The 23,474-nt window shown below is 42.9% G+C and overlaps 1 protein-coding gene across 4 annotated transcripts in view; it reads right to left on the bottom strand.

Moving 5' to 3' along the window:
• Positions 1–21,603, bottom strand: part of CHRM2 (cholinergic receptor muscarinic 2) — an 87,606-nt gene extending 66,003 nt beyond the window's left edge. Inside the window, exons 1-3 of one of the 4 annotated variants that reach the window (XM_033057976.2) lie at positions 21,442–21,603; positions 20,786–20,947; positions 17,915–18,094 (exon numbers count right to left, since the gene is read on the bottom strand). The gene's annotated coding sequence lies outside the window, so the exon portion shown is untranslated. Of the gene's footprint in view, positions 1–17,914; positions 18,688–20,785; positions 21,060–21,441 lie in introns of those variants that run through there. The other 3 variants (XM_033057974.2, XM_033057977.2, XM_033057973.2) reach the window with 3 other exon arrangements.
• Positions 21,604–23,474: the final 1,871 nt, after the last annotated feature.

Here is a 23,474-nt window from a genome sequence, read left to right as displayed (position 1 = left end):
CTCCTGTACATTTTCTATAAAATAAAGATAAGACACACATCAGCACTCACTTTGGCTCAGAACAGAGAGGCATAATTGGTTTGGAAACAGGTTTAAAAAATTGTGTAAGCTAGATAATTTTACTGAGGTAGAATTTCTTTTATATGTCTAGCCAAAAATGTGTTTCCACAGCATTATTGTCTCCAGATCTGTGGTCTGTCCTGTGCATGAATTGCACATGCTCCTCCAAGTCTTCATGTGGTAAAAGAAACTGAACCAGGTGATAATTTGAAGAAATTGCCTGGTAATCAAGACCTTGCCACAATCAGGCAGTGACAGACAACTGTGATCACATTTCATCCTAAACAAGCACTGATGTTTATGGTGGCATTGGTAGAAAGGCAGGACTTTCAACAGGAAAATATGGAACATGGATTACTTTCAAACTCACACCTGCTTACTTTGCCCAAACACGTGAAGAGGCCACACAAAAAAGTGTTTCTGTTCAAAGTAGCAAATGAAGCCTCTTCTAAGAAATTCTCCTAGCAGCTAGTCACAAAAAAGAAACAAATAAACCAAAACCAATCAACCAACAAAAAAAGTATTCCAAATTTAAATTGATCCATTCCAATTAAATACATATTCTACTCTCCTGTGGAAAAATAACAAATTTTTAGGTCACAAATTATCATGTAGTGGACTATATCATTGTAGTAAAAAATATATTTTTATAAAATTTCCATTATCTCCCAAGGCTTATATCTCCTCATTCTCCTTTTCTCCACTAGTTAAATTTGTCATTGTATTTGGTTTCTTTGCATACACCTTGCACACTGCTGTTTTGATCCCTCAAAACAATATTAAAAAAAATAATTTCACCAAGGTTTTTAAAACTTTGTTTTAAAATGAAAGACATTAAAGGCAAAGAGTTTCAATAAACTGTTGAAACCCAAGAATATGGATCTGCATTTTTTTGCATTTCCAATGCAAATAGTAGTTTGTGTTGGTTTGTTTCTTTTTAATCTGGGCATATGTTTTCCACTAGAATTTTTAGCTGATAGAAAGTCAAATATTTAACTGAGGAAATTTCTTTAATAAATTTATTAAGGCAATAACTTTCGTGAGCTTCTGTAATTTTTGGCAGTCATTGCTGTTTAATAAATGGCAGGTAGTGACAGTTGGAGCTGTTCTCTTTTTTTATCTTCCTCTCCTAATAGGTCTTTTCTTGTGCTTAAGCATAAGAAACTACTGAATCTGAAAAGAAATAAACCCTCTCTGGTCTAAAATACTATTTTTCATTAAAGACAGTAGTAATTCTATAATATACATAGTAATAAGGAAGTTTAATACATAAAGAAATACTATAAAGAGTGAAAATTAAAGAGTAAGACATTTTAAAAAAAAAGATTCAGAAATTGAGAGCTCCTTGCAAATAATGTTTCAGCACAGAGTCTTAAAAATTCGTTAAGGTATGTGAAGAGAAAGGGTGAAAAAAAAAATCACTAAAATGGTAATACTTCACTCTAAATCTGGCCATCCAATAGATATAAGTATAGCTGAAATCTTACTCTTCAATTCCATGTGGACACTGAAAACACATCTCAAGTGAGAAACAGATTCATGAAACAAATCTGATTTTTTTTCCCTGTTAATGTAATGAGACTGCACCTTAGCCTAGTCTATTCAGTTGTCCAGTCAATGGCATGTTAACCTAAAGTAGCACTGAGATACTTCATTAAAGTACCAAAATCAGATAACTTTGGTCTCAAACAACTTATTGTAAAATATTGAAGGAACATTTTTTCTTCCAAGTCTCATTGTGTGTTGAAAACCTGAATAGTGGGACCGGGACACAAAATTTCAGCAGTAAAGTGCAGTGCCACTGAATACCTACCAAACCCAACCAGATTGCTCATTGCCTGCTCTTACAGTGATCCAATCCTGAATACCAACAGACTTTCTCATGCTTGTACACATGCACTTACATCCTGCATGTTTCTCAAATCACAATTTCAATGCCATGTCAGTAGCAGCCTTCCTCTGCAGATCTACAACACACAGGAGGGAAATCAGAACTGGATCCCTCTCTCACTGTTTGGAAACAGTCAATGAGAGCTACTCATTCCCGGTTCAGGACTGAAATCCTTCAGTTCTGGTTCGAACAAATGCCTGTTACTCATACAAATCTAACTTTTCCTGAGGGACTGCTTGTGAGAGTGACAGTGTCCAAAGTGTCAGCAGGAGAAGAGCACCCACTCAGCCTCAGGATAAGGACACAGGGGCTGCTTTAGAGATGGCAGCTACTCAAAAAGTATAACCCCAAGCACTTTGCTGTTTGCAGAGCATGAGGAGCATAAGCCAGCCCACAAGTTTGTGAGCAGCATTGCAAGTGTTTCTCAAGTTACCTCCGAACACATCTTCTATAAAACAAGCATGGACACACTGTGCTGGCTATGTAAATAGGAGGTCTAACAATTAGAGAAGTTGCTAACAAAAAGATGAGTTGTTGCTTTACATATAAATCTTAAAAAACAAACAAACAAACCAACCAAAATTCTTTATCTTAAAGTGATTATTTCATCCCGCCCCATGGAAAAGTCAGTATGGAGATCTGCTCTCAACAAAAACTCAGAGCAAAGAAAGATCCAGCATTCGGACAGCAACCATCTTTCTGCTCCAGACCGTTTTTCACTCCTTTCTTGAAATATGAAACTCCCATTGACCTGGTGTGACAGAATTTCTGGTAGTGAGGTCTTATTTTGGATGGTTTGGGATTTTTTTGTGGATTTTTTTGTTTGTTTGATTGTTTTGGGTGGGTTTGTTTGCTTGCTTACTTGTTTTTTGTTGCTTTGGTTTTTGGTTTTTTTTTTTGTTGTTTGGTTGGGTTTTTTTTACCCAATAAGAAAATTAATGAAAGAAAGTTTTAAAAATACATTATTGCAGTATTTTGACTACTTATATGATTAAAGCCCAGATGAAGGAAGCTGTTTATGTTGAATGCACTGCATGGAAGGCCCATCACAATTTATCCTGCCTTTTGAGCTGCCTGAGCTCATTCCCTCTCAGTCCCACACAGCATGGACCTGTAAGAGCTCCTCTGTAATTGTCAACCTCTCTGCTGCTGCTTTACAACAAAGATACCAAAAGTACAAAATCAGATTTTACGTGAAAAACATGACAACAAGTAAATATTAAATGTGAGCACAGGAAGGAGATTTATAAAGTAAGTGGATAGCTGGCATTTGTTTCAGCTCAAGATCTTCACCAGACAGGAGCTGGAAAATCAAAACAGTTTGTGACAGGCAATAACCTGTAGTGATGGTAGAACAGCCCTTGTAATGAAGCTGCAATCACTCTTCTGATCTCCTGCCGTCTTGTTTCGTTCTTTTCCTTCTTGAGGAACTGGCACTTCCAATCTGTTCTAATTCTCCTGATTCTAGGCTTTGATTTATATTGCTCTGGATATTGTACATCCTGTCAGAGGAAGGACGAGTTAAGCCTTCGAGGTGGAAAGAGAGGCAGCAGTGACATGAGGGTGAGTAAGAGCAGAAAACAATAACAGCGATTAGACAATGCTGATGGGTGACGTATGAGCCTGCCTTGCTCTATAATTATACATAATATTTTTTCTTCAGTCTTGGCTGATGTGAACAAATACAATGTACCACCACCCCCCAACACCATGGGGAAAAAAAAAATAAAACAAAAAGAAAGACAGCTCCATGTAAAATTATAGTCCAATAATAAGAGCACAGTGCTGAACTCAGGGTCAGGACATCTGGGTTCTAGCCCCTTGGCATCAGCATGAGACTAGACAGGACACATTTATTCTTCCTGCTGCCTTTGTTTACTCTGATGCATTGAAATAGATTTCTAGAAGCTCTGCTTTGCTAACAAAGTGCAACAAATGAAGAACAGACTCTTTGGCAATCACGTCTCGAAGAGAAATTATCTGACCCTGCCAGTTATCACACTTGTCTGTATATTTACAGGTCCCTGGGGCCCTGTGAGTCTCCCATGCTCTTTTTGGTCATTCTTTTATGGCTCTGAGACATTTTCAAAACATAAGAATCCCCAAGTAGGCAGACATCACTGATGCCCCTATTCAAGAGTATAGTAATGAAAAATTGACATATAGTAATTATTTATGTGTATGTAACAATGCAGTAATTATAATAAATTATGTATTAAATAAATAATACTGTACTAAAATAATATAGTAAATCTTTATATTTAGTTATTTGAAAAGCATGCACTTTGCTCAATAATCAGCAGCCTTTTATTAAGGGGAAGGATAGCTCTCTGGGCTCAGTAATCAATGTAAAACCAGGCACATAAAGTCTGATACCACTAGTAATTTTAATCATACTTGAGAGTGATGTCTATTTCCACATGATTGACCAATACATCTTAAAAATGCATTACATTACTTAGTTTAGCAGCTGTCTGTATTCTGCTTCCTGACAGTAAGAAAGTCACTGAGTAAAATCCAAACTGCAAACACTTTCACATGTACTGCCCTGTGTTTTCAGCATGTGTGAACCAGTTTTATGTGTAAAAGAGGAGATGATAACAAATGTGGGTGAAAAGGTAATGAGAGATTTTGCAGACTTTGCTCAGACTTGATACTATTTCACTGCTTTAGTATTTTATGCCACATCTAGGGACTATCACTCACAGTATGAAGCAGTTCATGTGACAAACATTTCTAGGGTGCTTTTTTCAGTGAAATACTACCCAAAGTGAATAAAAGAGCAGTTACCTCAATCCTAAAGTGAGCTGAGGAGAAAAAAAAAAAGACAGTGCTAAAGCAGCAGCAATATCCGAAGAAAGAGAGGAATCTCTTTGCATGCTTTGCAAGTTTTTTCAAAGTTTTCAAGAAAGGGGATGATGGAGCAGCCAATGCTGAAGCAAAGGAGATTATGAGAGAGAAATTAACTCCCCAGGGAAGCCAAATCTATCTTAAAATCACACATTTTCCCTTGGGGGACACACAGTCAACCAGGTTTGCACTTTTGGAATGCCACTAATCAGGTCATTAATTTAGAGGTGGGAAGTTGTTTCACATGTGTTAAGTGAACAGTCGCACACAAAAAGTACCAAGTTCTCAATACTGAATGTGAAAAGCTTAAAATAATCTCTTGGCCTTGACATAATAATAGAAACTATTAATCAGACTGTGAAGCTTAGCCAGCACACTTGCAGATGTACAATTTAAAATATAGGGGGGAAATATTCAGTGGACAAATTAATGACAATTAACAGAGTGTTCAGCATAGGTCATTTTATTTTCAGTGATCTGAAAGCAAAAGAAAGTGTCAGCTGTCTGATGAGACCAGTGACTGATGAGACCCAGGACTGAGGGCATGTCTGTTCTCAGAAAAGCAAATCTTCATGCAACCCTCTCTGAGGCTATTGAAAAGACAAAAATTTTCTCACAAACCTAACAACTTTTTGTGTCCTGCTCTCTCCCTTAGGCTGAGAGGGTAGAGATAACAGCCAGACAACCCTACAGAAGGGACAGACTGCAAACTGCTCAAAACAACGACATGCTCCTTCAGTGAATGTGAAAAACCAAGAAAACCAGCAGCTCTGTGTGTGATTGAGGTGATCATAACTCATTGACTCAAAGACTCAAACAGCAGATGAGGTAATTTTGTGATGGACGTGGCTGTGTCTTTGAAAATAGTGATGAAAAATGCATGGTGGAAAGAAGAGGAATATTGAGGGTGAAGGAGTAAAAAGGAAACTGAAGAGAAGAGTGCTCTGTTTTCAATCTGCTGGATGCAGACCAAACAGAGCACTACTTTCCATATAATAGTAAATCTTTAATTTGTTTTTGTAAAAAAGTTTCTCTCTTCAGTTAGATGTTTAATTAGAGTAATAATAGGTTATTTTAATAAATAAATAAATAAATAAATGCGGGAAAGCTTTGGCAAAATCTGTCCTTTTAAAAAACATCAAGGAAAGAAGTATTTGATTTTCAGATTATTTCCCCCAGTAATCCTTTCATTCCTCACTGTGTGGAAGACATAATCATCTATGTATAAATAGTGATAAGAGCAATTGCATGTACTCTGTTGTGGAGAATATGGAGCGATTTTTTCAAAATTGTTTTTTTTTTGCCACTGAGGGACTGACTGTAGGTAGTCATTTCAGCAAGCAGTAAGAGGAAAAAAAAAATAGGTGTTGTACCAAATCCCAGGTATTCCTGGTCTGAGGGAGCTGGTTCTGCTCCTCCACCATTCAGCCTAGCTGGGATGACATGTACATAATTTCCTATAGGAACACAAAAAGCTATGTCATTGTTTTGTTAATTTGCTTGAGAGTGCTTATCTAAGCAAAGATCAGCTCTCATTTTCCTCACTGTGCAATTCAGTTCAGAGTTTAAGGAATGGTGGGAGATCAGACAACATGCAGTCCTTCTGCCTTTTCCCTGGTGGGATGCACGCATCACTTTAAAGCAAAGACAGTGATGTTCTCACCTTCCAGCTAATCGATTCCACCACAAAAAAAGGGCTGACATCTTAACAGCAGCAGCACTGAGGGGTAACTGGAAACACACCTTGGCTCCTACCAGAGCAAAGAAATTCATCTGAGTTCTCTGAGGTGCTGTCTTCTTTTCAGCACCTCCTCCTGCATTCATCCCTGCTTCATAAACCCCCATCAAGCCCCAGCTTGTCAAACCCTGTTGGTAGAGAAAACGTGCTGCCAGCTGACAAGACCTGGGTTAGACTCCTTCTGAGCCTGCACTTTTAGCACCCAGAGTGGTTCACTGCAGAGCAGCAAGAGGTCTGGCACTCAGCACACATACTAATCCTCTCACATCATGGCAGGGAATGCAGACTGAGCAAGAGAAAACAGCCTTTAAAATCACTGGGTCTGTACTCACTCCATGATCCTGTGTGCTCTTTGGGTGTCCAGGATGCCAGGAAATCAGGATGGGCTGTGCACAGCCTGAACAACACCCCCAGCCCCACCTGGGGCTGACCACTGCAGCAAAGAGCGGGTTAAAGAAGAGTGGGGAAAAAAGTTGGCATGACGAAAACAGAAGGCTTCTAGGTGGCATTACAGTAACTAATCATTACACAGGACAGAGTGATTACTCCTCACTGCAGTGCAGGAATTGTCTTCATGGCAGAGCACGGGTGGTTGAAGAGATGAGGGTGTTTGTGAGCACAGCAAAAAATATGGTGGTGTCAACCCTAACAATGAGGTCATAGCAGGCCTTCAAAATAAGCAAATGATTCCTCTTTATTTAGCTATCATCTTTTCTCTATGTGTACAGTTGCAAAAAATGTCTTCATTTCTGGTTGTTGTGCTTTCAATTTTGTTCCTTTGTTTTAACAGGCAATAATGTACAATTAATAAAATGCTGATCTGGAGCTATGCTTGTGAAATAAATAAATTATTTTTTAAAAAAAGAAAAAGAAAAAAAGAGAGAGCTCTCCTGGGCTTTTTTTCCTTGTTCTTTTTGATGTATTGCATTAACACCACTGCCTGAGGGTTAGGAAATAGGCTTAACCACAGTTTCCTCATGCCTTGAAAAAAAAGGACTGAAGATTTTTGTTTGCTCCATCTTCTCAAACTGCAATAAAAGTTAAATTGAGAGCTTTTCACCTGCTGAGATGTGCAATCAGAAGTCTCTGAGCCTCTCAGCTGACTCAACCTGAACATAGGATACAGAGCTTATCAGAAAATGCAGAGGATGCATTTTCCTTTGCTGTTGTGCTGTAGGCATGTTATGCTGTCATCCTTAGCACAAAATCAGGGCACCTTCAGATGGTCCTGTCTGCTGACCTGCACTGAGGAAACTTGATATTTCAGCTCTTCAATGGTGGAGAAAAGAAAGGTGTGAAAAAAAAGTGAGGGGAAGGGGCTCATTCTCATTCAAGTCCTAGCATCATAGAGCATGCTGATTGCCAGAAGACCCCCTTTAAGAGAGAATGATTAGCCTGCCTGTGCCCCAGAAAAAGGTGATTCAGACAATGTTCAGTGGGACTGAGTCTTTAGAAACTGCACCTTTTTTCCACAGCAGCCAGATCTGAAGACTCTCCCTGAAGAGCAGCACATTTGATTTCTAGGCTGCCACTATATCGCCTTGTCACGTCTTCCCAAACTGGGTAAATACTCATGTCACTGGTTTGTGGGGCTAAGTGCTTTCTCTCTGCAGTTTTGCACCTGCCTTTCCATCAGGGCAACTTTCCAAAGTGTCTTGTAGTTTTGGTTTTAGTAAGAACCCAGCCAAGAAGGACGAAAAATGTCTGGTGGGCAGAAAAAGTAAAGCAGGCTGACCAATGTCCAAGGAAGAGGGCTCCCCTGATGACTGAGTGCAAAAGCAACTCTCCCTAAGGCAGACTTCCCACTTTTCTGTCTCAGGAGTGTGTGGCAGCAGTGAGCAGGCAAAGGGAGCAAGCAAGCTGTGGTACATCCCTACATAAACTGGGACACCATCCCATGTACAGCTGCCTGCGCCTGCAGCACCATGGGTCAGTGGAAAAGCTCTAATTCTCCAAAGGCCCATGTTATTAGGTAATTTGCACATGGAATAAAAAGCAACTGAATATTTGAAAGATAATATATTGTTCATTTCTTTCTACAGATGTCCAAATTTAAGTTAAGGGTAGGTTTAATGCTGACTGTTCCAGAAATGCTGCCAAGCACTTTAAAATCTAAACAGGAATAGCAACCTGTCTTGAAACCAGGAATTCAGCCTTTGTCACTACTTTCTGAAAGCACTAACAAGAAAATTACTCCTCATCTTTTTAGCTGTGTGTCATTTCCACGCCCCACTTTGATTTTAAGAGGAATTAAAGACAATAATGTGGAATATTAATTATCAAATCTGTCATTCAGAAAGGATGGCAGTGCTTGACTTATCTGGGCTTTTAAAAACCTGATATTTTGCATTCCCCTGTGCTTCAAAGAAGGAGATAAACAGTCTCTGTCTTTACTAAAAAAAGGGAGAGAGATAGTTACAGACTTTCTTCAGACAAAACATAAAAAATGCTTTTGTTCATCTGCTTTCTTTTTTCTTTCCTTACTTTTTTCTTGATTGTATACTTTTGGGTTTTTTTCCCCTTTACTGAAGCACATAGCAAAATAATTAGTAACAGAAGGATATTCCTTGCAGGAAACTGCTTCTGATGTCAAAACCTTTCAGTAAAAATCCCTACATTTATTCCCAGTGGATCAGATTGTGGTAATGACTAGCAGACATCAAACAGACATTTTTAATGAGAATTTAACAGTGAGCTCTTCATGTATTCTTTCCTTCTAGTTGCAGTTAAGTGTGCTGCTATCACAAATGTCAAAAGCAGAAGTGGAACTTATTTTACCTCCCTTCCTTCCTGCTTTTCCTCACATTTAAGATCCTTCTACGTTTGGGTGAAGGAAGAAACTTCACAACCAAGATGTCCTGTTTAAATTCTCACAGCTAGGCTCAAGGTGACACTGAGAAGGCATGGCATTGCCAGGTTAAATATAGCCCTTTCTTTGGTGATGGCCTCTCCTTTCGTGCCATGTGTGCTCTGACAGTTTTCATCAGCTGAATACACACCGCTAGAAAAGTGAAATTAGTGTGGGTGAAAGATGCCAGTAATGGATCAAGGGATCAATCTGAGCTTAGCCTAAGCATGGAAAAGCAACAGCAGAGAAAGCATCTCTCTTTTACTTCTCACCAAGATCTGGAGTAGTTGCAGCTTCAGTACCTTTTTGTTTGAGGGATACTGAACATTTTATCTTACCCTCCTTTTCTGAACAGCAACTTTCCCAGTAAGCATCTCCTAAAAACTCAATTTTCCAACACTCCAGTGCAAGGGAAAACCCTGTGTATGGAGTCTGTCTGTTCCTTTTTTTCATTTCGCAGCCACACAGATGACCCTCACTATCTGACCATCTGCAAGAAGCAAAGCCCTAAAACACTGTCATGGGACCAGGAAGAATTATTGTCCCTGCCTCAGGATGCCCAGCCAAAGCCTACCCAAGGTAACAAAAGTTGGTCTCTGACCTCAGCAGACTTTGTGTCAAGCCATAGGAATATGTTAAAAGTCAGGCAGCAGGTTGGTGGCACGGTCAGGGGCTTAAGTCCAGTGTGCTAAGTGAAAAAATATCCTCTCTAATTCACCCCTGATGCTTGCACAAAGCAATAGCATCCTTAGTCCAGGAAATGTCTGGGATATTTAATGGATTCTTATGGAGGGAGATCAGAGATATGAAAGTCTAATGAAATGGTAACTCTTGGTGAGTTCACCCACCTGTGTGTTGGTAAACTAACTGGTACACACAGATTTTAAAACCCCATCAATTCCTAAGTGATTTCTAGAATAAGTGGAGAACATAAGAGTAGGTGCTCTTAACTAAATAGCTGAAGACATGATACAGTCAAAACACTGAAAAATAATAAACTTATTACTGCATTAAGAGTGTGAGACAAACTGATTATAATTAGTAACCACTTAAAAAGTGCTGAAGGCAGAAATAAAATAAATTAAAAATAATACTGCCCCCTAAAGAACAAAAGAGAAAGAAAATAAATCCAGGGATTCAAAACAACAGGTATTTCAACAGTTTCTGATTCTGTGAAGTCATGCAGAAAGCAAACTGGAAGGCAAGATAGGAATAAAGTTATTGTGAAATGTTAAGGTCCAAGAAGTTGTTTGAGCCAAGCAACCAGGTGTGACAAAATGACACTTCATGTCTGGTGAAGCCCATGGTAAGGGAGGGAGTTAAAATAAAACACAAACAAAATGTCAGCAGTAAATGAAGAGGGCCAAGGATGCACAAACTGGCAAGAGCTAGTGGTGGTGTGCGCAGAGGGGGAACAGCCGAATATTTCCTAAAGGTCTTAAATTCACCCAGTTTAGGAGGGAACCAGTGGGATCTGTTGCACATCAAGGGACTGTTTGGAATAATTAATGAGGAAAAGGACTTTGCAGTGGTTCTGAATTTTTTTTTTGTTAAATCTTCTCCACAAATGATGCTGTGTTGACATCCATGTTAGACCTATTTTTTTTCCAAGGCAAGAAAGCACATGAGCTGTCAGAATGTGAAACTCTGAAAGGGGAAACATTGGAACAAACTGATAAACTAAACAACAGCATATCAAAAGGACCTCATGGTTATATATGCAAGGGTTTGGAAAGCGTTTGAAATTGAAGTGGCAGTGCTGATAGCAAAAATACGCAAGTTGTCAGTGAAGTCAGATACGCTGCAGAAGGACAGGAGGGTAGCAACAAGCATACCTATATTTAGGACAGGCACAGGATTAATATTAGGTATTCTATACTGAAAAGCCTTGTTTCACTTCCACCTTAATTGATTGAAACTAACAGAAACTAGATTTAGATATAGGAGAGGATAAAAAAGAATCATAGCTTTTTGGAAAATGTTGTCTGATATATATTCTTTGAAGCATAAAGCTAAAAGACCAAGAAAAGCAACCTAAAATTCTACATATATAGGTATTCATATATTGTAGTAAATTCTTTGACAAATTTAAGTTGTAGCAGAATAGGTAGATTATTGTTACAAGCTGGAGGCTAGTTAAGAAAGAGAAAACAGAAGCTACACATAAATGATCCTTTTTCACAGTAAAATATTAATAGCTGGGTTTTCCAAGAACTTAACTTCTTTACTGAAATTGTTGCTCCTAGAAAAAAGAGAATAAGGATTGAAGCACTTCATGGTATGTTAATTAAGTTGGGAGAAGTTAACATTTGAATAGCTAATGGAAATTAACTTTGGCTGAGGCAGAACAACCACAGGTAGAGTGAAATATTTGAAAGCCTTTCTGGGTTCTAAGCCAGCTGTGGCCACTCATTATGGCATTACAGTGAACAACCCTATCCTGCTCTATTACAGCAGCAGTCAGAAAAAAAAACAAAAAACCAAACCAAACAGACAAACCAAAACTTTCATTAGCGTGGGAGGAGTAAGAGGTGTTGAAATTGAGATTATTTTATTGTTCTTTTCTTTTCTCATGGTGGGAGTAAATAAATGACACTTATACCATGTTCTGGTATGTGAATGCTGGCTGTTCCCATTGGTCTTTTCATGTCATATAACAGAGAAGTACCAATAACACCGAAAGATAACTAATTTAAATAGATCAAAGGTTCCCTGAAGTATGATTTTCCAAAGAAAATATTTAACTCACCTACTGAATTCCTTGCTGCATGCTATCGCTGTTGTACTGAACTCACTGGGAGGCAATACTGGATTAGTTGCTCATCTGGCCAGTGAGAACATCTGCAGCTTGTCTAAAATTGCCAGAGGTTTCCATTTCCACTTTAGGCAGTGAGCAAACCCAAGTTGATGGGTATAAAAACCTTTTCTCTGAGGGCAGGGCAGATATTTAGGGCAGCATTTGCTACACCTGCCTTTTTGGTAACCAGCATTGATAGAAACACTCTATAGGATGAGGCAAAACACCTGTCTGATCCAATGCTGTAATCATTATGTTTTAATGCTCTGTAAGTACATGACTGATGCCTTTTTGAATATTAAAATAATGAGCAAGGAGAACAAATAACACAAATTCTGTTAATTATTCATGCTAACATTCATGAAACTTTTGCAATGTGTGAATATTTTCATGAATAAATCATTGGTCACTGGCTTGCTTTAAAGGATTTCAGAAATAATAGCGAAATAAGCTTGATGCCATTATTCATGAACAAAGTTATGAATAATTTTCAATAAATGACTGCTCTGCTTTCTAATTGTCTGAACATGAGATAGATGAGTTTAAAATAGTCATCAGTAATTCATTGCAAAGCTGAGAGAAAATTTCTCAGGAATCTATGAAAATGCTATGGGCTATATCAGAAACATAATTTTTCTCCATGCATAGTTTTGCTAGGTTTTGTTTCTCACGTGGAGAAACATGGATTACAAGAGAGAAGGATCTAATCTTCATGTTTGAAGAGCATCCTATCTGCATAGAAATAAAGAGATCTTTATATATTCAGGCTACCTGAAAATCCTGAGCCAGAGAAATCACTAAGCAAGAAAATTCTTTTAAATTACTAGGTTTATTTTATCACCTTGGTTTCTAATTTTGGCAATGCTTCAGAAGAAAGACCTATAGAGATATTTTTGTCTCATTACACCTCTCACAAGAAAAGCCAAAAAAACTCAAACAAAACCAAACACCAAACCAAAAAACACAAGCCACAAAATAACTAAGAAAACCCACATATGCCCACAGTTTACTCAGAGCTTTTCTAAGAGCTTGAGGGTAGCCCTGGGAGATGTTGATTTACAGAATTCCTCGCCTATTTACGTTGTGGCTGCTCACAGAGTTCTTTATTGCCATCACTGTGAGAGGTGCCCAGTGCTATTCCCAATGCCCATTATCACATTGCATTTCCCTTTCAGCAGAGTCTGATGAAACAGAGCTGTTCCATGAACAGTTGTCAAAACACTGGCATATTCTAATTACACCACTTACTATGTTTCTGTGAAAGTCAAATTCTGAGCTCAATTGCACCAGAATAAACCAGACACAATTAAAATCACTGGAGGCACCCCTGATTTAAAAGAATGTAATTAAGATCAGAATTTAGCCCATGGAGTCTCAAGAAATACTGGGCTGGCGGAATCAGAGAATCATCTTGTCGAACAGAAAACATGCAGAAGACTCTGAGCAGAGCAGCTGGCCCTAAATGTGGTTGTTTCATTTAATCTATATCATTGCCTTAAGAATGAATACCTGAAGCATGTGGACTACCTGAAATCCCATTGCACATCTTAGTGGCATTGGCCAGCATTCTTTAGGAAGAGCTTGATGGAAATGGGATGGAACTCACTTCACACTATCCTATCCTCTTGGGGCTTCAAATTATGCTATATGAGAGATATTATTTGGAAGACCTGCTGATATATAACCCTCTCTATGTGGAATAGATTATGTTAGACATAGGTAGCAATACAGTTTATAAGGTAGGACGGGTAGTCCAAAATGACAGGCAGCTCCACAGCCTAAAGCGTTTTTACAGAGCAGCAAGCCCAGGGTGTATAGGAAAAGGAAGCTGTCCTTTAATGAGCTTCAGGAGTGGTCTCAACTTTTAATTCTTCCTACTTCTATGATGGAAGTGTAGGTGGGATAAGTCAGCAAAGGATCCCTTCTTGATTTAATATGGAGAGCTAGGGAATGCAATCTGCTAGGCACAGGTGTTTGGCAGTCAGCTGGTGGATGTGGACAAGCAAGTAGGGAACTATATTTTTTGGGCAGTTCTGACAAGGAAAAGATGCAGAGATGCAGAGACCCTGGCAAAACTGAAAGCTACCTTCGCCAAAACATAGAAACTGGAAAAGATGGGTAGGTGGTGTGCATGGAGTCTCATTTAGCTACAGGAGTTCCCAGTGCTTGGTTCTTTTTTCAGCCTGGTTCTTAGAGATGGGAATCTCTAAGATGGGTTTAAGAGGGCTTGAAATGCTACCACACAATTTAATGTTACCATACGTTAAATACCAGCATACAATTTAAGCTTTTTAAGATTTAAGGCTACAAGCATTTGTGAAAAAGTTATTTCTGTCATTCATATGAGCTGGATCTAAGGCCCTTCAGCTTTCCTTAGCCTGATTACTGTTGCCTATCCCATCCACCCACCCAAACAGCCAGTAGAAGGTCAGGGCAGCAGTTTCACAAGTGAGTAATCCTCTTCTGTCCTTCAAATCTCTCAAAATTAGCTGAGAGTTGCTTCAAGCTGCGAAGCTCAAAGCCAGAGAGATCCAAAATTTCCAAAAAACTGATCAGACGCAGAGCTGGGAACTCCAGACTAATTTCTTCCCATGTTTTACTCCACAGTTTAACCCACTCAAACCATAACCTCCGAGTGACCAAACCAGAATCAGCTGAACACCTTCTGCCATTTTTTTTTTCAGCTTGGGATTTAGAAGAGGGAAGATTTGACTGACAACAGACCCTGGGAAGAACGGAAGAATGTCCTTTTCTCACGGCTGGCTAAGAAGCCTCACATTCCTTGTGCCCGGGGATGCTCTTCCTCGCCTGCCTCTGGCACTAGAGGGCGCAGAGATCTGGGCTTCGGGCTGGAAATCCAACTCTCCGTGACTTCCTATTTCACCCTAGACTGAACTCAACTTTCAAAGAGGTCTTCACTTCACAGAGAGGGAATTGGCTTCATTATAACTGGCTTGTCTGATCTCCCCATGCTGCACTGCTATGAAAACAGGACCAGAAAATATGTCTTTTGCATGTATGTCATGATATTAGTGAAGAAGGGAAAGCTGGGTGAATGGATGAGTGGGTTACAGAAGTGAAGTGGGACAGAGCAACCTCCTAGGATTACATTAACAACAGTGAGGGATTTCATAGTAGGTGTCCTCAAAATATTTTTGAATGAGATATCAAATGGGCTGAAAGAATCAAGCATTTTGAGTAGCTGAGAACCATCAAACACAGGGATTCAGCCCAGAGGTGACAACAAAAGTGACAGTGGGCACTGGGCTGAACACCTAGCAGGAAAAAAAAAAGCAAAACCAACTTTTGTTTAGAGATTCTGTTTTTAACTGATGGTCTCAGTTTCCTCCTTTCAGTGTCCAGGTCTTCATCCTGGATGATGATAGAGCACAGCCAGACTGCTGCTCCTTCTATCTCCTCCGGACGTTCTTGATCACACGCAGTCCGGGTTCCCCTGAGCTCTGCCCAGGTGCAGAGTCACAACCATTTGGGTAGAGGATGCTACTAGAAATCCTGGGTTTGGGTGGCAGAAAGGCATGACATCTCCTTTTTATAATTCTGCCCTCCATCCTAAGCAATCTGGAGACGTTCTAGACCCCCCCTCCCCATATACAGTGCCTTTTCCCCGAGTGGACTGCAATGCAGAAATCACAGAGTGCTGAGGGAAGGAACAGAGGGCAGCTCAGTGGGGCACATGCTCAACAAACCAGTGAGATTACTGCACTTCTCACTGCAGTGAGTGCAAAAGTAGGAGAGGTCCTGCAGAGGGACAACCAAACTTATACTCAAAGACATCCTAAAGGAAAGAGGAAGTGTATTCTGTGTAGCTTAAAGGGGTTTACAGATGAGTCATCGAGAGCGGCTGGTGTCATAAACCACACAATCACAACTGGTGTGTATTCAGACAGGGGCTGTGATTGCTAGTGATGCTATACTATAAAAGCAGACAGCATGCATACTTCTGCTCTCCCATATTAACCTTCCTTATTGTTTTTTGTAGTTTGTGGATTTGGTATATCCCCCAAATAGCTGCAAGAACAGGCTGCCAAGTAGAGGTTAGACTCTTTTTTGTCCTTTCCTTTTTCCTTCTGTAAAGAAAATATCTTCCTTAAGGGGCGAGGACAAGCCAATGTGTGCCAACACACTGGTTGATACATAATAATGGGAATAGATGTCATTCTGGCTAGATTTGTAGCAAGAATTTCCAGTTGGAAATAAAGCCCTCTCCTTGCCCTAAAAGGAACTTTAGCAAGCGAAAAGAGTAGGAATAAACAATCTTACAGGGGTGGGAAGAAGCGTCCCTTGTCCTTCACCCAGTGAAGGGGTAACAACTCACCCATGGGCCAGTGGGGATGAGTTCAAGCCCTGACAGCCTCCACTCGGAGCTGGCACAGCCACTCTCCAGGAACACCTGGAGCTCCCAGCCGGCCTTGCCCCATCACCCTGGTGCCGGGGCAGCCGCCAAGCACGGCACGGGGCAGGCTGGTGGGAAGGTGCAAAGCCAGGAGAAGTGCCCTAGACGGAGACATGGCCAGAATCGCTTTTGCCCAAGAAGCAGAAAACACTTCGTCCCTTCAGAGCCCCCTATTCAGCCTTGCACCAGGACCTCGATGCCCCAGTACTATTTCTGGGGGGCAGTTCTCCCACAGCTTGATCTGAGCTCCCTCTCAAAAGTATCAGCTCATTCCTTCTGGCCCCAAGCACCCGCGGCGGCTGCACGGAAAGGGAGCCCGGAGGCACGGCCGGGACCGACACCGCCCTGCCGGAACCTCAGCCGGACCGGGGCAGAGCGGCAAGCCGGACCCAGCGCCGGCAGCATCCTCTCCCGCAGCACCCTGCTTTCTGCGAACCCCAGGGGCAAGATGCGGGAAAGCAGGGCTGGAAATGAGCCGGGGAAAGCCCAGACCCTTCCCAGCTCCGGCGGAGCCCCGAGCCCGCGCTACTCTCCCCGCGGCAAGACACGAGAGATGAGGCAGCGGGAGATGAGCTGCTCCCGGGCAGAGCAGGGATTCTGGGGGCGAGGAACCGCGCCGGCACAGCAGCAGCCCCCTCCCCCGCAGCAAACATCCCTCCCGGTCCCGCAAGGCAGGGATCCCGCCCGCCCCGGTCCTTCCTGCCCTGCCGGCAGCGAGCGCGCATCGCGGGCAGGCTCCGCTCCCCGCTCCCGGTGACATTTTGCAGGAGTCGCCGACAAACATGTCACGGCGGGCTTTGGGAATGGTAGCCCGGCAGATGAACCTGTCGGAATGTAGCATTTGTAATAAAACCCTCTGTGTATAGCGCTTGAAAAATGTGAAGGTTTCTCTAAATCAAGCTGCTGTGTCTCTCCCGCTATACCATGCTAGGCTCGGTTCTGGGGTTAATATCGCGAATGAAACTCGACAGAGAAGAGCTATGTGCTGGGGACAATCGCTTTGCCTAATCTCCTCTCGCTGCTTTTCGCCGGTGGCCCGCTCAGCTGTGAACCATTCAGCAAAAGTTCCCTATGGTCTGTTCTGCTTCTTCTGCCAGGAAGCAAAAGCTCTTTTCTTAGACATTATTTCCTTGGCGGGAGCTTTCCTATGACAGCAGCAGTTGAAATCCTAGGTGCGGCGAAGAAGGGGCGGAGGGTGGAGAACGTGAAAGAAAAGCCAAGAGAAAAAAAAAAAAAGAAAAAAAAAAAAGGAAAGAAAAAGGAGAAAAAAAAGAGAAAGGGAGAGGAAACGTCAGTAAAAAGCAAAGTTTTCCTACCTGTGATCCAATTAGCAGAAGTTGCATCTCATCCCGCTGCAAGCGGCTTGCCGGAGCGGTGGCTGCGGAGCGGCCCCGGCTGTGGTGGCAGAGGCATGCGGGCTGCGCGCCGTCAGCACACGCAGCCAGCAGCTTTATCTTCCTCTTCCATATCTTCCACGAGGAGGGAAGGGGGTTGGGCTGGGAGAAATACAGATCACTTGGTACCGTGATAGCGTGGGTAAAGAATAACAGGTTGGACGCTTTAAACAAGAGGTGGCATTGTCCGGGCTGATGGAGTTTTTGTCTCTCGCTCCCTCTCGCCCTCCCACACCCACAGGCACACACATACACACAGCCCCTCGGTGGCTCTAACCCTCGGGAGTCGCTGCTTCATTGCAGCCAAGTGGAGCTTAAAAAAATACAAACAAATAAATTAGAGCAATAGTGCTATCAAGCCTGGCTTAAAGGTTTAGACAAAACTGGAGTAATTAAAAACAAGTGAAGCCGGGACTCTGAGTGAGTAATAATTCATACTTCCCCCAGAGCTCGTGGGGAAATGAGGGTAAAAGCTGCTGCCCTCGCTGGGCTGGTGGCGAGCAAAGGGGTGTCTAGGCGAGCGTGTCGGGTGAATGTCCTCGCCGGGTGCTGCGGCTGTGTCCGCTCGCCCACCACCCGGAGGGGTGTGCGGGGTTGTGTGATGTGTGCGAGTGCCAAGTGGGCTCGATTAGCTGCAACTGGAAGGCAATTTCTGCAGAGAGCATTTACAATTTTCTTTCAATATGACAGGATTAGTTGCTGTTGAAGGCTCTCCTCCAATAAGATCGCAGTGCTCTCTGATTTGGTGGCTTTGCTGAATAGAAATTACTGGTTCTTGTTATCTCTCAACACACTCTCCCGTCTTCCTCATCAGGCACTCCCCTCTTTCTCATCACAAGTCTTTATCTACAATTTGCACATCAGAAACACTTTTTTTTGTTTTGTTTTTGCAATTACCTCGTCCCCATCTTTCCCTGCAATAGTGTTTTGGGTTTTTTTTAATTTCTTGATAACTGTAAGTCAAAAGCAGTGTATGGGAGGAAAAAGAAAGAGATCTTGCTTTTAGATTATTGCAGTCATCGGAGGCTCCACACTAAATCCAGTTCAGTTTCTTAAGCTGATTATTTTTTTGAAATTTTCACGGCGAGAGGCTTGCTTCACACAATGACAAATAAATTAGGGAAAATAAATGCATTCTGAGAACAACACTTAGTTCTCATAAGGTATAAAGAATTCCTCTTTAACTAATAGTCACTAGGCTAAGAAGTGTTCACTCGGCTTAAGGAAACATGCTAGTTCTAGGGACGTTATCTAGATATAAAAATCTTCAGGTTTTCTTTGTTTTTATTTACCTCTCTCCTGGATCAGAACTGATTTGTGGTCTGAAGTTTGCTTTTATTCCCTTGGGATAGGGACTGTCAGAGTGGGAAGCAGCAAAGTGGAACCCATCTCGTCTATTGTCCAAAGAATAATAGGGGGGAAGTGGTAAGTGGAAAAAAGAGAAGCGGACTTTATGACGGCGATCCAGGCTTTTGGCTGCTGCATCCCCTACCCCATCTTTTGTCTTGAAAGGCTGATGGAGCCGCAGCCCAACCACTCCCTTCCTCTCCACTTCAACCACTACTCCTTCAAGTATTTCTTGGCCTGAGATTGCTCCAGGAAGAGAGCTGTCTGCACGACTCACATACATGCAGCTGTTGCTCCTGGGAGGGTCTTAGGGGTGGATTTATCCCAAAGAGGGTGATGTGCCTTCAGGGTGAGGCTACAGCCTGGAAGGGTTCAAGGTCAGGCTGGATGGGGCTTTGGGCAGCCTGGTCTAGTGGAAGATGTCCCTGTCCATGGCAGTGGGGTTGGAACTAAATGATCTTTTATGTTCCTTACTACTGGCTAATTTGGAGATGGGGAGCTCTGAATTTTGGAGGTACTTGTCCTTCAGTGTTACACAAAGTTGTGTTTCTCTACCTGAAAGCACTTCCACATTGTTTAAGGGCTGGATTACTTGTAGCTCTTCAGGAGCATCAAGGCACCTGGGACCTGGCTTCTGTCCCTTGGTTTCTCAGCTTTCACAGAAATTTTTTGCCTGGATTTCACAGCAAAGTTGGAAGACAGCTATCCAGGCAACTCAGATGATGTTTGGTACCATAAGCACGCTGCAGCCCCACGGGATTGCTCCACCTCAAGTGCCAGGGCAGGGGACAGCCATCTCCACAGTCTGAGTGCCTCTCCTTTACCAGACAGAGCCTCAGCCCCAGCCGCCCCCTGCACCTCCCACGGGTTGTCTCTCAGACGCTGGCACTTCACACACTTTAACATTCACTAATCAGGAAGATAAAGCAGCCTCAAAAGTCACAACGCCAGCCTCTTCTCCCCCTTATTATTACCATTACTGTTATTTTTTCCCTCCCAGTGAGTGTTTGATTGCGCTCGTTGATTTCTGGAGATTTAATTAGAGTTCAGTCCCTGCGAACACGAGTCAGCCCTTCCCACAGTGGCGAGCAGGGAGTGGGTGGCGTCCCTGCCCTGGGATGACCCCGGCAGCACACGGCAGTCCCGGGGACTCCCCAGCCTCCCTCCCTCCATCGCAGAAAGGTTTGCAGAGATCCGGGCATCGCTTCCAGCAGCACGGCTGGAGTGCAGGCAGGAGGCAGCTCCGAGCTGGCTGTGCCCAGCTGCAGGGGGCTCCCCAGTGCCACGCTGCTCACGACGGTCACGGACCGCCGGAGGGACATCCTCCGCCTGCCAGCCTCGCCCAAGCGGGGAGCATCTCACTTCCTCGCCAGCACTGCCTCCCCGCCGCGATCTCCCACGGAAATAAAAGCTCGGTCCTGAAACCCTCTGGCGTGTGACTCTCACCTCCTCCGTGCCTCGTCTGCAGCCTGCCCGGGGAGAGCGGAGATTCCCCGCACGGACACGCGTGTGAGCAGCGCTGCCTTCCTGACCCCGCCGAGCCCGGCTCTTAATCAACCTCGGCAGATACATCTCGATGGCACCCGGTGACTCCGTGGTAATTGGCACCTTTTAAATTTGACAGAACATCCGTCATTACCGGCTCTCCTCTTTATAGATCTACGTGCTAGACACGCCTCCAAAGGGAAAAAAAATTGCCGCTTCTGAGCTTAAAACATTTAAAACACATCCGCCACCCCGGACCCCCCCCCCCCGACCCCCCAACTCTCCTCGTCCCCAGCTCATGCAAGAATAGGGAGGGTGGGGAAGCCGAGTCACTAACAGTGCACTAAACCGCTGTAGAGCTAAATTCTTCGTAGAAACACAGAACAAAGCACTCAGCCTTTCTCTGAGAGGGGAAAAAAAAAAAAAAAAAAAAAAGAAAGGAAAAAAAAAAGGATGCTCATGAGGAAGCGAATATTTGCTCATGCTGAACTTCCCTGCCACAGAGGGACCGGGAGTCGCTCCAGGGGAGCGCAGGCGAAGACGGGAACTTTCAGTGAGGCTATTTCCAAAGGAAACCGCATCCATATCCAGAGATGCCGAGTGATCTCTAGTGAGACCTTGCTGGGGGCTCTCCTTGTTTTTGGCTGCACATCTCCTAAATGGCTCCTTCTCTCAGCGTGGTGCTGCCTCGCTGGGGTTTGCTCCGGCAGGACGAGTCCCCTGTCCCCATGGATTTATTGGGTGGAAAGGGAGGAACGGTGTCCCAGGGAACCACTTCAGATGGGAGTTTTTCTATTATGTTCATAAGGCTGAGCTCCCTCTCGAATTCAGCTCTCATCTGCACCTGGGGGTCACATAGATATCTGCAGAAACTCAAGGTTCCCTCAAGGCTACCAAGGGGCTGGGTGGGTGATTCCCATACTCCCACGGCTCCTATTTCCCCTTTCTCAGCGTCCCTCCATGCCTGCTTCATCCCATTGCCACAGGATTAGTGTTAGAAGGGGAATAGAAAAAGGACAGGCTGTGACTTCCCTCTCACTGCCAGAGGCTGCCATGCCCACCTATCACTCATACTCTTTTTTGAGTTCCCTTTGAGTCTCCAACTCCAACACACTGGGAATTATTCAAATCAGATGAAAATGGGTGCAGTGGAAATTCCCAGCAGGCTTAGATGGGCTCAGGGTCTAATTCTAAGAGCCAAAATGATCCTCTCTCCTGTGGAGCAGCTAGGTGGCGAACTGGAAAATCAAATCTACTGTTTTATTAAGGATAAGCACAGTATCTGGAGAGTACTCTGCTAGGCACAGAAAAACTGATGGAGCAATTTTAATACAAAAATGCATGTAGTTATCATCCTAGCAATAAACCTCTATCAACTGCAGATCTTCACTGCAGTTTATATCGGTTTGTTTTTTGTTTGTTTGTTTGCTTTGTGTAGGAATAATTATTCCTTGCAAATGCTGCAGTGTCCGAGGAGGGAAGATCTAAAACGAGTTGCAGAACAATCTGCAAAATATATCCGCTGAGAATCAGTGCTAACTTCATCCAGAATTGGGTGGACAGTAACTGATAATCACCATATAGCATATGTTGAAGGTTGTCAGAGGCACTTCAGAGTACAGACAGGAGAGTTTGTTTCGGGAAAAAGAAGCCATGGAAGAAGTATTTTGCCTCAATTTATGTGAGATAGGAGTTAAAAAACATTAATGAGGAGACAAGCAGGGATATGGATTTTTTGTTTTTTACATGGCACGTTTTATAGCTGTGACACAAAACTCCGAAAGGGCAGAGTTAAATAAAATTCTCTCTAAATTGTGTACAGGTGTGTGGAGTGTGTTATCTGCCTCGTAAAAGCTTTACTTGAGGCTGACCACAGAAAAACAGACCCTCCTTGACCTGAATCTCAGGTGTCCATATCCTGAAGCGTTGCTAATGGGGAGAAAATGGGAAAACCCTGAAATGCACGGAGTTGCTGCAGGAGTTTGGAACCTCCGCCTGCAGCACCCTGGAGAGTGGTGTGCCCGCAGCTGTGCTCTGATTCCCTGTGTCTGTATGTCCCTGATTCCATGTGTCAGTGCACACACAGAGACACAGACTCACACAGACCCATTCCCTTTGCACACACGCCTCTTGCTCATCTTTGTGCTTTCAGCTGTTCAGGCAAACTCAAGCAAACAATCAGCTACACAATCAGCTGCTCCCTTGAGGTCACATCTCCAGTTATGGATCCCACACTGCTTGAAAGATGACTCCCTGCAGGAAGCTGGAGAAGGGTATTTCTATGCCTTTCACATACCCATGAGCTGAAGTTAATGGCTAGAAATGAGGAAGAGTTCCTTGTGCCTTTGAGAGTGTCAAAGAATCCCAGAATCCCAGAATTCTGGAAGGAATTGGGGATGGGGAGGGCTGGAAGGAACCACCAGAGGACACCTATCCAACTTTCCAGTGCCCCAGCATGTTAGTCAGGACTGCATTCAGATGGTTTCTGAATATTTCAAGAGAAGAAGTTCAAATGCACAGAAGAACACGGTAACCTGAAGCTCAGCACTAGGAAAACTCCTTTCAGTATGGGCTCAAGTAAATAGTTGTGTTAATGCAAAATAGGAATTTTTGTGCAGAGAGCCTCAGTTGCTGGAACCTGCCCACTTCG

This window comes from Catharus ustulatus, chromosome 4 (assembly GCF_009819885.2).
Source record: "Catharus ustulatus isolate bCatUst1 chromosome 4, bCatUst1.pri.v2, whole genome shotgun sequence".
NCBI classification, from domain to species: Eukaryota; Metazoa; Chordata; class Aves; order Passeriformes; family Turdidae; genus Catharus; species Catharus ustulatus.
This window is presented reverse-complemented; position numbering and strand designations above follow the sequence as displayed.